Source organism: Panthera tigris, chromosome F2, assembly GCF_018350195.1.
Source record: "Panthera tigris isolate Pti1 chromosome F2, P.tigris_Pti1_mat1.1, whole genome shotgun sequence".
NCBI lineage: Eukaryota > Metazoa > Chordata > Mammalia > Carnivora > Felidae > Panthera > Panthera tigris.
In genome coordinates this window covers 23062754-23075382 of record NC_056676.1, presented here as the reverse complement: position 1 = coordinate 23075382, position 12629 = coordinate 23062754, and positions in this window count along the sequence as shown.

The following is a 12629-nucleotide window of genomic DNA, read 5'->3' as shown; positions in this document are numbered from 1 at the left end:
AGTCGGTTAAGCGTCCGACTTCAGCCAGGTCACGATCTCGCGGTCTGTGAGTTCGAGCCCCGCGTCAGGCTCTGGGCTGATGGCTCGGAGCCTGGAGCCTGTTTCCGATTCTGTGTCTCCCTCTCTCTCTGCCCCTCCCCCGTTCATGCTCTGTCTCTCTCTGTCCCAAAAATAAATAAAAAACGTTGAAAAAAAAAAATTAAAAAAAAAAAAAAAAAAAGAAGATGCCCAGTACGAACCCCTCCTTTTCCCTACTGGAGTTTAAAAACAGTTGTGAGATAAGTATTCAAGCAGATGAAAATATTGGCTTTATTTGCCAGTAAAACCTGGAAGGAAAATCCTGTCTTAGATGTGTGGCAACAGAGGGCCTCCTAATCCTGAACTTCAGAATTGGACAAAGGTACGTGCTCGGGCATTGCTGACAAGCTCACCCTCCACATCAGAGATGGAGACTTGCTCCCTCTCTTTGGGGAGGAGGAGGGAAGGTCTAGGTCAAGAGGAGAACCCCTCCTTCAGAAAGCCTTGTGGAGTGGGGGACAAGCGTCATCAATACACCTCCCTGAGAAATGGTGAGAAGTCAAGGATACGCATGACTAATCCAGTGAAGAGCGGGATACAGGCCATAGGAGAACCACAGAGTGTTACCAAGGCTCAAAAATGGGGCAGTAACATCCAGCTGGGTGGTCAGAAAAAGCTTCATGGAAGATACAGTGTTTGAAATGGACCTTAAAGACAGGAAAGAGGTAGGGAGATCTTCTACAAAGATTGAATAACATAAGCAAAGAGTTGTGCGTTTGGGAATGATGCATTTGGCTGGAGCACTAGGTAGTATAAGGCAAGTGTCATAAATTCATGTGCTTACGGCACTGAGCCAGTACCAGATTGAGTGATACAGAACCAATCAGATGAAGGCTCTGGTGAGCTGGGGCATGTTTCTCCATGCTATTGCATTTAAAAGGGCACTCATTGCCCAGCTTTGTGTCATATGGCAACATAGCCCCAAAGTTGCAAGAATGTGTAAATGTTAGCAATTAATTGAAATAAGCAACTAACATTCACAATTTATAAACCATGTGTGGGTCAAAGAAAATTTCACGTGCAAACTAGATCTGCCTTTGTGGGGCCATTCATTTATGCAACCTCGGGGTCAAAAGAATCGAGGGCGATAGGGTTCAAAAGATAACTGGATGATACCTGGTAGGGCATCTTAGATGCCAAGCATGAGTTTATATTTCCTCTGTTTCACAATGGGCGATTTTAAGAATGAAGGTAAATTACTGCTTTTGTGATTTAGGAAGATGCATCCAGGTATAATGTGTAGGCCAGATGGTAACGGGAAGGGGCTGGAGGTAGGGAAAGTATTTAGGAGATTGTTACAAAAATCGAGGTAAGACTCTCTCAGTAGAAAGGTAGAAATGGGAATGGGAAGGAGAGACAAGATAATTAAGATGTCACGGTGAAGGACTTATGATTAACTGATTAGACATAGGGTATCAGTAGAGGAAGACTCCAAACCATCTCATTTCTAATTTTAGACATAAGATTCTCAGAAGGAGGTCCCATTTTGAGGGGAATAAGATGATGAATGCAGCTTTGGGTATATTCAGTGTAGGGTGCCATCAGGACAGAGATGCCAAACAGGTAGTTGGAAGCAGGTATGTAGTTCTGGAAAAAGATACTGACTAGAATTAGAACTTGGAGAAACATTTGCATAGCGTAGGCTGTTTTCTCCAATAAAAAGAAGTAGAGTGAGAAGAGAGCCCAAATTCATAAGGGATGGGAGGAAATAGGAAGAAAGCACAAACAGAAGAATAAAAGAAACCACCACAGATGTGGGAGAATGAACGTATTGCATATCCTTGACTGTTTTGTATTAATGTATAAATACATTATGAATATGTATGTGTTTGTATGCATTATCCCAATGCATTCATTCCTAGGGGGATAACCAAGGAAACTTAGGTGGGTATGTTTGTGCTTACATCTGAATCTCAATTGAGAATGATTAAGATATTACCAATACTTTTTCTATCTTCTGATCACTTACTCCAAGCATGGCCAGTGATGTGAGAAATGGGAAACAGGAGAAAAGCTTCTCTCAAATGAAAATTTGATGACCTCTTACTTGGATGAGCACTTCTAAACATCTTTGATTATCAAATGGATTTCATTTATTGACCTCCTAGTATGTACTCTAAACATTTAATATTACTTTGCAAACCTAATGAAAACCCTAAAAAGTAAGTGATGTTTTTTGTTTTATAAATGAAAGAAATAAAGGGTTTTTGTTTTACACTGAGTCTCTAGTTTGAAAACAGGAGAATTAGGATTCTAACCTGGTAGGATTCAATGCCTATATACATAAACTTAATAGAATAATAAGTTTGTTTGTTTATTTATTTATTTATTTATTTATTTTGAGAGAGAGAGCAAGCAAGCAAGTGGGGAGGGGCAGGGAGAGAGGGAGACACAGAATCTGAAGCAGGCTCCAGGCTCTGAGTTGTCAGCACAGAGCTTGACATGGGGCTAAAACTCATAAACCATGAGATCGTGACCTGAGCTGAAGTTGGATGCCCAACTGACCAAGCCACCCAGGCACCCCTAGAATAATAATTGTTTAAAAACTTAAATTTAGTTGATACATCATGGTTTAGTTACTTAAAATTTAGAGGGAGACAGTCTTTCCACAGGGAAAAATATCTCTTGATATTGAGTTGACTTCCTAAGTTATGACATGTACATATCCTGTAGCATTTATATTAGTAGAGTGTAAAGTCTCTTGTCCCGTTCTCCCCCATGAAAGAGTTCAATGCAGGCCAATGCAAGAAAGGAGTGGAATGTTTATGTCTTTTTAATAAACAAAGATATGAGATATACTGACAATAATTAATCACCTCTTAAGCCTTGGATGGAATTTAATTTGACTTACATTTTTCATTAAATCTTTAAAATGAAGAAAAGCCCCACAGGCTCTACTTCCTTACATTGTGTGTACTCTTTTTGTTCCAGTGAACAGGATGTATTTAGTACACAGAAGGTTCAAACAACCCCCAAGTGAGATAAATCCAAGATTTTAGAGATAAGTATGAGATGCCAACTTCTGATATTGTAGCTTACCATCGATGTTAAATTTATGTTTGAGATTGAAAACAATCTTGCCAGAAATGGTCTTTTTGCATTTGTGATTTGGAAATTCCTCCAGTGTAAGCAATATCAATCATAATCTTGGGAAACTGTAACTTACGGTAAATATTTAGGATGGGAAGATGGAGTTTTGATTTTAGGACGAGAAAGCAGTTCTTTAGAAAGGATAATTACTTCAGTGAAAGACTGAACGATAGTTAGTCAACGATAGTTTCAAGGAAATTTCCTAAGAAGATAAGACTCACTGCCTTTTCTCTAATTCTATGTTCATTAAGTAGCCCTCTCGTATGTAGTTTAGAGTCCTGAGTAAATATAGTCACCAAAAAGTAGGTGCCTTGTCTGGATGACATATCTTAGATCTAGGAATGGGTATGTTAATTAATGTATTGCAATTCTGATTCACTGTCTCTGTGAATTTGGTTGTTGTGAGCTGGTGCACAGATTCTGATCATCCTGATCAAATTAACAAATTGAGGGGTTTTGTTTTTGTTTTGTTTTGTTTGTTTGAAAGCAAGAGAGAGTGCATAAGCAGGGGAGGTGTGCAGGGTGGGGGGGTTGCGGACAGAGGGTCCAAACCAGGCTCTTTGCAGACAGCAGAGAGCCCAATGCAGGGCTCAAACCCATGAATTGTGAGATCACGACCTGAGCCAAAGGCAGGTGCTTAACCGACTGAGACATTCAGACACCCCCAGGGGGTTTTTTTTAATTAGAAAAATAACGTTAGTATTTTTGGAAGAATAATTTACATTTCCAGAAATTTCAACAGTGCAGAAGGAGAATATTCAAATAACACCTCAAATCTCACCAATCATAAATAACATTAGGTGAAATACTTTTATTGTAATGCGATCATTCTATGCATGCTATGTAAAAGTCAGTCAACTTAATTTTACTCAGATATAAGAAAAATAAATTTAAATGCAACAGAAGACATTGCTAAAATCCAAATGTTATTAGTTTTTAAAAAATTTATTAATCTATATTTAGATCCATCTTTGTAGATTTATCTCTTAATCTAGATCTAGACCTTCTTTCCTAAAAGAGATACTCTTTCCTGAAGATTCCTCTGCAAGAAACTTCTGGTTCTGATCTACGGCATTTGTCAACTTAGAAGAACCTACGTGAAGTCTTCTAAAGACGAATTAACAAAAGGAGCTTCCAAATACAATCTTTGTTGCAGGGGAAACTTGACCTTGGGACTTGAATGGCATTCTCCATTAGCGCTGGCCTCTGCTTCACTTGGTCATTCACACAGTGGTTACTCCCTGGTCTTCTAAGGAGCAGTAAGTCACCACACCAAAAGATAACCCTTTCTCAGAGCCAGTGAGTCCTTATGACAATAAAGTGAACACAATGTTAAGAGAGAGAGAGAGATTCTTCCTCACGCCTTTTTAAACTTCAAATCTATTTCCTAGACAGCTTGTTAAAATACAGATAGGTCTGTATTTATTTCTATAGGTCTAGGGTAGGTGTTGACACTGAGCATTTCTACCAAGCTCCAGGGTCATTACTGCTGAACCAGGGTCCACATTTTGAGGATCCTGACCTTCACTTAGAGTCACCTGGTGAATTTTTGCAAAATACCCTTCTCCAGGCTCTACTCAAATTCTGATCCAGCTGATTTGGGGTGGCCTCTGAACATGGGATATTTTTAAAATTTCCCCAGAGATCCTAATGTGCAGCTAGGTCTGGGAGCTACTGTTTTAAGGTTGAGAGATTATGAAAAATAACAATATTTTCTCCCCTTCAGAGCTTTATGGGTATTATTCTATTGTGTCTTGGTATTAATTGTTGCTGTGGGGAAATCTGATTCCTCACAAATTTTTATCCCTGTGGATCATTTGCAATTTATGCCTGGATACCTGAAGATTTTCTCGATTCTTAAAACTGAATCAGAATATGATTCACTGTGCGTTGTCCTAGATCAAGATTTCCTGGAACATGGTATGATCTTTAAGGGTGACCAATTCATGGGGCGCCTGGGTGGCTCAGTCGGTTAAGCCTCCGACTTCGGCTCGGGTCACGATCTCGCGGTCAGTGAGTTCGAGCCCCACGTCGGGCTCAGGGCTGATGGCTCAGAGCCTGGAGCCTGCTTCTGATTCTGTGTCTCCCTCTCTCTCTGCCCCTCCCCCGTTCGTGCTCTGTCTTTCTCTGTCCCAAAAATAAATAAACGTTAAAAAAAAAAATTAAAAAAAAAAAGGGGGTGACCGATTCAATTCTTTCTGCATTTTTTGGAAAATTTCTTTTATTCTACCTTAATTCTTACTCTTTCTATTCCATATTTTTTATGATTCTCTACTTTAGGAATACTAAATATCCTTGAGATCATCTTCAGCTGTTCTAAATTTCTGGAGAGTTGGAGAGTAAGATTTGTCAATATTTTTCTGTTTTCCTTCTGATTGCTTTAATCCAGGAGTTTTTTCCTCTCTGAACTACATTGGCTATTGATGATTTTAGCAATTTCTTCTAGGTCAGCAATTCTATTTCTAGTGGTATTGCTTTTCTTCCTCGTTGTTTCTAGTCGATTCATTCTATAATGATATTGTTTGTGTCTCTAATTTGTTTTCTTAGGTCCACAATCACTCCTTATCTAATTCCATGTTCAGGGATCAACAAACTTTTTTTGGTAAAAAACTAGATAGTGAATACTATCATGGCTTTGCAGGCCATGCAGTTTCTATTGCAATTACCTAACTCCGACAGTATAGTGTGAAAGTAGCTATAGACAGTCTGTAGAAAAATGGGTATCACTGCATTCCAATAAAACTTTATTTATGCAAACAGGTCACCAGCTGGTTCATTCTCAGTAGCAGTACTATGTGTAGTACGTATTGTTCTTTGTTACATTGTTCCTTCTTTCCTCAAGACCAGCTCTGAATTTGTCAACTCTGGGGATAGCTCCCCAGGTTTCCTGGGAGGCATGTTTCCTCCATATTCTCAAAGTACTTTGAGGTCATCACCAGATTGACTTAATTAATAACTATTTTTAAATATATTCACTATGTAGAGGGCATCGTACTAAATGCTTTTCATTCACTATCTAATTGAATCATCCGAACAACCCAATTTACAAGCCCTAGTCATCTCATTCTCTATCCATTCCCCAGAATGACTATCTACACCCTTCTTTTGTCCTCAAATCACTCGTGCCTTTTCCCAACTTCTCACTTTAGCTTCTGACTTTTCTCCTTATTTCATCGAGAAAATGGAAGCAATGGAAGGTCAGTCTCTTGTCTATGAGCCTGCTTGCCGCTGTCCTCCTACACTTCATCTCCACGCTCCTAAGAGTAGCATCCTCACTTGTGCACTAGATACATCTCTATCTCCTCTCACTCCAGCAGCTGTATCCCCAAATCATCAAAATTTCTCCTCTTGATCATTTCAATGGTAAAAATACTTGTTCCAAAATCTCCTGTTCCTCTTATGATCTGCCACTGCATTGCTTTGTTTCCCTTTACAGCAACACTGTATCTCTACATCATGCACTCCATCTCCGCATCATTGACCCCATTTCCCTCTTGAGCCTACTCCACAGTTTGGTTGTTGCCCCCACTGCTCCACTAAAACAGCTCTTGTCAAGCTTTCTGTTAACATCTGTGTATCCATAGCCAATGAAAATTCTCAGTGTTTATGTTATTTAACCGATCAAGCAGCATCTAACACAGTTGATCTCTCCCTCCCCCCTGAGGAGGCTGCCAGAGCACCATTCTCTTTGAATCTTCCTCCTACCTTTCTAGCCACTTCTTAGTCTCCTTAATAAAGTCATACAGCTAGTAAAGTGGCATATCTGGGATTTGAACCCTCAGAGGCAGAAACTACTTCTTATCAATTTGTGTCCCTAGTACCTGGCACTGTGTTCAGCACATAGTATGAACTGAGAAACATTTTTATTATTTTATAAGAACATCTGAGCCAGAGGTCAGTTGGTGATGAGATGGTTCAAACCAGAGACACTGGACTCTCTAGTCACAGAGGGAGAGAGAACCAAATAGTGGGATTTCTGACGGGTGGAGGACAAGTGGGAGATCCAGAAAGGTGAGTGGCAAACTGTGGTTAGGACTCGACAGAAGGAAGTTCGGTCTAGTGTGGCAAGCACTGTCTTCAAAGGCTGGCAGCATGGAGTTGAGAAACTACGTCTTGGACATTAGTCAGGAACCCATTGTCTCAGGACAGGTTCTTGGGGAAAAAAAAATTACAATTGGGTGTGTGCCCAAGAAGTTTACTGGGGAGTGCTGTCAGGAACAGCACTGATGAGGGAGAATAGGCAAAATGAAGGGCAGAGGAGTTGAACAGCAATGCAGTGTCAATGAAATCTTCAGCCAATCCCACATGGAGAGATAGAGCTGGAAAGGCCCTTCGAGGTTTTCTAACCCTGAAGCAAGGAGATTTCACTTTATATACCTTACCCCTCACCCCACTGATCAGTGGACCACTGGATATGAACCATGTTTGTATGGGGAAGGGTGTGACCCTGGGCAAGGTGGCTTTCTTCTGCTGAGGGAAATTCCTGAAGAAGGACACAACCATGAGAACCATCAGCCATGACCGCCTCCCCCAAGAGGGGAATGAGTGCTGCAGTCCTGAAAGAGAGATCTAGGTGGCACAGTACAGCAGCCACCAACCCTTTCCCCAGAAACACCCAAAGTATCAGGTAAGGAATGAAAATGAGCACCTAAGGAGAAGGGAGAAGATGGTTTGACCAGGAACTGGTAAGGCTCTTGCTAGGAAGCCATTCAAATAAAGAGACTTCATGGTCAGTGTCAAGGAAGCAGACAAGGTCATGAAGAACCTGGAGACAACCAACGGTGGAAGGCTATTACCACCCTGAGGGCTGAAGGGTGAAGGGAGGAAAGGAGTATCACCTGAGCCCAGTGGGATCTGACTTGTAGAAGAACAACTGTCTGGCAGGAACCATAGTCATGATGGATGCTGGAAGGTGCACCAAGGGAGCAGGTAAGTCCATGACCTCTTTTTACTGCCATTCTCTACCTCCTGCACTGCCTCCCATTGGCCAAACCAGCTGAAAGTCACTTGGCAATGGAGCCTGAGTGAGGTGTTCCACATGAGTCAACTTCATGGTACTGAGCAGGTTAAGCAGAGTGGATTTGGGGTAAGCAAATGGAGAACAACTAGCAAAGACCACAAATTAAAAACAGTCCCAAGATCACAACCAGGGACAAAGGTTGAGATGTTGCTCCACCCCGTCTTCCAGACTTTTCTATTAACCAAGACTGAGGCTGACCTAGAGTCTGGGGTGGACATGAGTTTTGTCTGGGTTTTCTGATGTGACTATTGGACCTAAAAGCACGGGAATGGGGTTGAACAAAGGATGGTAGAAGGATAGAGGGACTGAGGGGAAGGAGATGTGGAGGGAAATGTAAAGCCCGAGAAAGCAAAAAATCAGAATGCATAAAAAAACAAGATTTATCTGTATGCTGCCTACAAGAGACTCATTTTAGACCTAAAGACACCTCCAGATTAAAAGTGAGGGGGCAGAGAAACATTCATCATGTGAATGGACATCAAAGAAAACCAGACTAACAATAATATCAGACAAACTAAATTCAAACCAAAGACTGTAACAAGAGATGAAGAAGGGCACTATATCATGATAAAGGGGACAATCCTACAAGAAGATCTAACAATTGTAAATATTTTTGCCCCCAACATGAAAGAACCAAAATATATAAAACAATAACAAAGAAACTCAGTGATAATAATATGATAATAGTATGGGACTTTAACATCCCACTTACATCAATGGATGGATCATCTAAGCAGAAAATCAACAAGGAAGCAATGGCCTTGAATGACACACTGGACCAGATGGACTTAACAGATATATTCAGAACATTCCATCCTAAAGAAGCAGAATACATTTTTTTTTCAAGTGCACAGGGGACATTCTCCAGAATAGATCACATACATAAATCAGACCTCAATAGTACAAACAGTGCAAACAAGTACTTAACAAGTACAAAACAATTGACATCATACCATGATCTTCCCAAGAGCCCAAATGTCCACTGACTGGTGAATGGATAAAGATGTGGTATATATATAATGGAATATTACTGAGCCACAAAAAAAGAATGAAATCTTGCCATTTGCAATGACATGGATGGAGGTAGAGAGTATTATGCTAAGTGAAATAAGTCAGAGAAAGACAAATACTATGATTTCACTCATATACGGAATTTAAGAAACAAAACAGATGAACAGAGGGAAAAAAAGAAAAAAAACGGGCACAAACCATAAAACAAACTCTTAACTATAGAGAACAAATGAGGGGTGATGGATGGAGGTGGGTGGGGGAATGGGTTAAATAGATGATGGAGATTATGGAGGGCACTTGTGATGAGCACTGGGTGTTGTTAAGTGTTGAATCCCTAAATTGTACACCTGAAACTAATATTACACTGTATATTAACTAACTGGGATTTAAATAAAAACTAAAACTAAACTAAACTAAAATCAAAAAAAAAAGAGGGGATTGCCAGCTGGAAGTATGGGGAACTGGCTCCTATTTGAACGGGTTTGAGATGTTGGATAAATGGCTGATGTCAGCAGACAGCCTGAGTCAGAAGAAAGCTAAACTAAGACCCACTTTAGAATAAATATTTGTGATTCCTCAAGCAGTTCTTGCCTCTTAATGTATGGCTTTTTCAAAGTGCTTATTGTCTGTACCCTGACTGACACTTGTGTTTAAAGAAGTATAACAATTGCCACCGGTGCCTGGTGATTTCACAAAAGTATTCGGCCAAACACAGAAAGTAGATGGGTGCCCAGTTAGGGGCGCAATTCCTTTCCTGGGAATTCCAGTTGATATCTACACAAAACAGACAATATGGATCCATATTAAGAGTGTTTTGCTTGGGCCATGTTTTTATCTGAAACAAAAGAGATACCAGTCTGTAATTTTTCTACAACTCTATAAGCTTGGATACAATCTGAGACAACGTGCACATGAACAGAGCCCAAAAACCTATCTTCCAAAAACTGGATTTGATAAAATATCTCAGGGACCCCATCCTAAAAATGATGATTTCTGAGGTAGCTGACAGACTTAAAGTCTATGTGTGTGGAGTGTTGTTTTGACAACAATGAAGAGAGGAGACCTGTGGCTTATGACAAGTCAATTTCACTTAATGTAAATCTATTTTAGCAGATTAAATATATCCATAAATTGATTTACACATTAAAAGGTTTGGCACACATGCTTGAAACAATGTGTGACAACTATCAGGTCTTGTTTGTATAATCTTTTTGTGTGTTTCGTGAAATATACAAAACAGAGCCTTTACCACCTTAATCATTTTTATGTGTACAATTCGGTGGCATTAAGTACATTCTCACTGACAGTTTTAAATTCTTTTATTCAGGACTGACTTCCTTTCTTCCCTCCTCTTTTACTTTTCTCTTCTTGGCTTAACTCCTGCCATCCCAACACATAAGCAAAAAAATTCTGAAGCTTTGTACAAAAGGGGAAAAAGAATGATCCATGTGGCCCCTGTGGCAGGATAGCACAGCACAAATGCAAGTCATGGTGTGTGGAGGCCCTCCTCGTGTTTTATTTTCCACTGCTAAGGGAAGAGGCCCCCTCTTCTGGGCTGGGGTAAAGTGGTAACCTGGCCAGTAGTGGGGAGGAGGGAAAATACTAACTTCCCAGGACAGAGTTGAAAGGTTTTTTCTGTTTCTAGGTCAGGTCTTCCTTAACCGTAGGGAAGCCAACCAGACCTTTATATGCGTTAGGATCCTTCTGTTGCCCAACTCCAGCTGATAGGCTGTCAAGTTCTATGGTGGCAGAGGAGGAATGAGCTCTTTTGTGTTGTGGAGGACTCTAATCCAAACAGGTGGGAAGGAAGAAAAGAAAGGTCTCTGTGTCCTAAAGATCAGATGCTTGAGCCCCAACATGACACCTGAGAGTCAGTATAGGGTCCAAGACATTTGGGGCTGGTGGACACTTGTGCTGGTGTCTAGAAAGGGTATTTGGACCAGAAGATCCATCTGTCTCAACTCCACAGCACGTGGAAAAAGTGGAATTCTCATGACTTCAACAATGACAGAAGTTGGCCTTAGACAAGGAGTTGCAAACTCTCAGGGAAATATAAGGACTCTGGTATAGCTTATATAGACTGGATCAGGCTAAAGACAAATACAATCCTAGTCATATACTGAGAGGAAAATTCAACACACAGTGGTAAGATGTGGCAAGCTTATGCTTTGGGAATGGAGGCTCCCAAGTGAGGAACAAAAGGTATTCTTGTTAGAATATAATTTGAACCCTGTGAATTCCTGTGAAAATCATATTAGCTCAAGGAATCTTTTCCTATAATTTGGCAAAATTAGAATTCTACTACTGAATTCTTTAGTAGAAATTTTAGAAGGCCTTGGATGAATATCTCCATCTATGCATACAGTTTCTGCTTTCGGAGAGATTACTTAGATCAACTAAACAACCACTGAGCCAACCGTGTGTAAGGCATCGCAGCAGACCTTTAAAGGTAAGTAGGATATAGTTTTTGCCTTCAAGGATTTTCACACTAGTGTGGATGGGTGAACATGTATGATATGGCATAAGTATTGTAAACTAATGTAAATATACAACACTGAATGTAAGACTTCATTCCTGGTATGGAGTGTATATGAAGCTGATAAGTAAAATGCAGTTGTGAAGAGATCTATAAGAAGAACTACTAATTAATCAATCTACCTCAGTATATATTGATCTCACATATACTAGACAACTGGGTTAAGTCACTGGAAATCCAAAAGAAAATGAGCACAGTTCCTGTCCTTGAAGGTCTGACATGCAGAAATGGGAAATGACAGCCACTGGCAACACAGTGTAAGAAGAGGCATCAGGTCCCCGCATCTCCATGCTTCTTACTCAGGATCACTTGGACCCTGGAACACCCTGATAACTGAAGTTATTGAAGGAGCAGCAGGCCGGGTCCTGCGGTGCTTGGTTGGACAGGGGAAGGAAAGAGAAGCAAGGGAAGTGCCACACAGGGCAGAGGAAGGAAGGTGATCCACCAAGAGTCTGGACATTTCCCCTCAGGAGTCTCAGTGATGGCTCTGCCATAGCTACCTTTTAAGACAGAATAAAGCTGTAGTTTTCTAAGCTGCCTGACATGTACCAGCCCTTCAAGTGAACCCATGTGTCCCTCCTATTTCTTTGCAAATTTATCACAGTCCAGCTTGTCCATGACCTGGGAAGACCAACATTGGGTGTAGCTATGGCCTGAAGTGATTTCCAGTCCTTCCTGAACTCCAACCCAGGGGTTAAGGAGGTGGCCTTGAAGGCCGGATAAGAACCACACGTGGCCAGCTGGCTGCTAAGTACCACATCAGTTGCTTTCAGAGCAGTTGTGGACAAGGAGTGTTGCGGACCTTCTACAACATGGTGAGTATCCTCACCCAGCAGGATGGAGTTCCGAAGTTCAAGTTAGAATGCAGGTTAACCACGTGAGCTCTGATGCCAG